This window comes from Rhinopithecus bieti, unplaced genomic scaffold, assembly GCF_001698545.2.
Source record: "Rhinopithecus bieti isolate Rb0 unplaced genomic scaffold, ASM169854v2 scaffold_3734, whole genome shotgun sequence".
NCBI classification, from domain to species: Eukaryota; Metazoa; Chordata; class Mammalia; order Primates; family Cercopithecidae; genus Rhinopithecus; species Rhinopithecus bieti.
Genome location: NW_016804423.1, coordinates 3,987,074 through 3,990,647, shown reverse-complemented (window position 1 = coordinate 3,990,647; position 3,574 = coordinate 3,987,074).

The following is a 3,574-nucleotide window of genomic DNA, read 5'->3' as shown; positions in this document are numbered from 1 at the left end:
AAGAGTGAATTTAACCATTCTGCTGATTCTAGAAGTTTCTGTAACTCTCCAGTGCTCATGAGCTGAACCTGAATAGAAAAGACAGCCTTGCCATCTGTGTCAAGTCCTGCTTGCTTAGACACTGTCAACCTTACACTCTCCCCTCCCACAGCTCCACCACCTTCTGGCTTCATTTGAGGACAGAATTGAAACAATGTTGGAGTGGGTACTACATAGGCCACCTCTGAGAGGGTGAGACATGACAGGGACACTGGGTGCAGCCTCCTATTGAGCTCTGAGAAAATGAGGACTTGGTTCAGATGCATAAGGTTAGACTGTCTTTGTCATCCCAACATTGACACTCAGTTAGGACTTGGGGATAAATCACTGCAGCAATTTAAACGTACTATAAGATTACTCTGTGCAGAAATAAAGCAAAAGAATTTTATCCACACCTTCCATGCATCAAGAATAGACCTTCCTAATTTGAACAGCATCTTAAGATTTCTGTGAGAATCCTGCGTGGTAAATACATATTCTGAGTGCTTACAATTTACATAGTTCTTACATCTTAATTACTCTTTTGCTAGTATCTGGCTAAGATTATCCTCTTTGGAAAACCCTGGAAAAGCTATACATCAAGTACTATAATAATTCCATGCAATAAAAATACATTTATGGTAGCAAATGTGAGCAACGGAGCTCTCATATGCAGCCCGTGGGAGTGTAAATTCGTACAACCGTTTTGGAAACCTGTTTGGCAGCATCTTCTGAAGTTTAGTATGTGCACACTTTATGGCCCAGCAATTCTACTCCTAAATACGTGCCAATCAGAAATGCATATGTGTGTGCCTAAAGACATGCACAAGAAGGTTCATCACAGCATCCTTCCTCACTGCCCCAAGCCCAAAGCAGCCCCGATGCTTGGGAGTGACTGTTTGGAGATGCCCCTCCTGGTGTATGCATACAGTGGAGTGCTGCATTGCAGGGCAGTACGCACACACTACACCCCCATAATATGGTTGCACTCAGAATAGGGACAGTCTCACGAGCAAACACTGAGCAAAAGAATCCAGATACATTATATAATTCATTTATATAAAGCTTAGAACAGGCAAGGTTCATCGACGCTGGAACAAGTGGGAAGATGGCTACTGTCTGAGGTGGGATAAGAGCTGGGAAGTGCGTGAGGGAGTCCCCTGGTGAGATTCTGTATCACCCTATCCGGAGGCCTGGCCCCATGGATGTGTGAGCCTTTGTAAAAAATGTATCCAGCTGAACATTTATGATTTGTGAACTTTTCTATATATATGCTATACTTCCAGTTAAAAGTTGGCTGAAAACGACATCCATATCCTTTAAAGTTTATTTGTAGACATTTAGGTCAACTAATTTTGAAACTAAAACCTGTATAACTGGAAGCACTGAGAGTGATAAAAGTCCTATAAGATTCAAGGAGTTAGTTAAATCTTCGTTTTAAGAATTGAGTTGAAACTTGAGCTTTTAGGCTTTGCTGTCGTCAATGGGCAGAATATCGATTATAATTAACAATTAACACCCCCTATTGGTCACCAGCAGCAAGAGCAGCGGTGGAACCAATCAATGAAATTGCACAAATGATTGCTAGCTGTAACACTTGTCTTTTTGCTCATAGGCGCGAGAAACCGGTATTAAAATTTAATAGAAAACGTAAAAAAGAGGTTGGAGCTGTAATAATTTCGTCTAGTACATGATACGGAGCTGTCATAACTGCAGGTTTGAGAACATTCCGGGTACCTCCTCGGACATGGAACTCTCTGGGTTCTCATGGTATCAGAGTCCTCCTGTTCCCCGCCCTGGAGGGCAGGTCCACTGCCTCTCACGGGCGGCAGCGCTGTCAGGACCCGCAGCCGCGTCTCTGGGACTCGGCGCAAAGCAGCTGCCCCGGGACCGCGTGGGCTAGGACGGCAGAGCCGCCGGGGAGCCGCGCACCTGCGCTGTGAACCTGGGTCCCCTGCACACCCCTTTGTTCACGGCCGGCGGCCAGGCTCCATGCTGCGTTCCCAGTGTCCGAGCTCCGACCTCAGCAGCTTTGCAGGTAGTGATCAGCCCGGCACCTCCTAACGCTGGGTCAGCCCGCGAACCCGGATCTCACCCGGGCGCTCAGCAGCGGCAGCTTTCACCCAAGGGGACCAAGGCCGAGTCCTTCGTGTGGGGATGAAGGTCGCCCTGGTTTAAAGGCACAGTGTGCTTTTCCCTCTGTCCTTGACTTTTTTTTTCTCTTTCTTTTTTTGAGACGGAGTCCCGCTCTGTCGCCAGGCTGAAGTGAGTGGCGCCATCTCTGCTCACTGCAACCTCTGCCTCGCGGGTTCAAGCGATCCCCTTGCCTCAGCCTCCCGAGGAGCTGGGACTACAGGCGCCGCCACCACGCCCGGCTAATTTTTTGTATTTTTAGCAGAGACGGGATTTCACCGTGTTAGCCAGGATGGTCTCGATCTTCTGACCTCGTTATTCGCCCGCCTCGGCCTCCCGAAGTGCTGGGATTACAGGCGTGAGCCACCGCGTCGGGCCTGTCCCCTAGCCCTGACTTCTTAACCGGCAACACTGTGGACAGGTCTCCCACGAGGACCGCCTGCCCCAGAGCCTGTGGAGGGGGTGCGGGGGGTTGTCTGGGGCCCCTCTGAGCTCCCGCAGAAGCTCCGCCTCTGACCCCGCGGGCCCCGGGGAGAGCGGCCTCCCTTCCTGCGCCTGCAAGGGCTCTTCCCCTTGGATACTAAGTTCGCTTTCCATCGAATAAAACAGTCCCTGTCTCCAAGCTGGCCCCAGCTGCTGTGCTGGGACTGGCCTTGACTCCCCAGCGTTCTCTCCGGGAGCCTTCAGAAAGCTCCTCTTCTGTGGATAGGACTCGGGTGCCAAGTTCTCTACGCAGCACAGAACCAGAAACACCGAACGGGCTCTGTCCTGCAAAGGTAGGCACAGAGGCCAAGGTCACGCCGCTGTCTGTGGACCTGAAGAACGCGTTATACGTTTATTTACTCATTCTTCTTTTTTATGTTTTTAAATTGTGGCAAAAGACACATAACAATTACCATTTTAACCATTTTTAGGCATTTAGGTGTATTCACATTTTGCAGAATCAATAGAACGTTTTCATCTTGCAAAACCGAACTCTGTCCCCCTTAAATAACCATTCACTCCCCATTGCCCTCCCCAGCCCCTGGCATCCACCATTCCACTTTCTGCCTCTCTGAATTTGATTAATCCAGGGGCGAATACTGTTAGCAGCAGGGAATCCGTAGGGTCTGCAGGAACAGAGAGATTCTCTGCAGGAACAGAGAGCAGGACTGAGAGATTATTAAAAAGCTTTAGAGCAGGAATTAAGGGAAGTAAAGTACACTTGGAAGACGATGAAGTGGGTGACTTGAGAGATCCAAGTGCGGAGTCCAACCCCCCTACCCTGGGTTTGATACATTGGCATGGTTCAGGGTTTCGGTTTTCCCTCACTTGATCTTCCCTTGGGGTGGGCTGTCCGCATGCGCAGTGACCTGCCAGCGCTTGGGAGGGGGGCCGCATGCGCAGTGTGTTTACTGAAGTTGTGCACATGCTCACTTGAAGT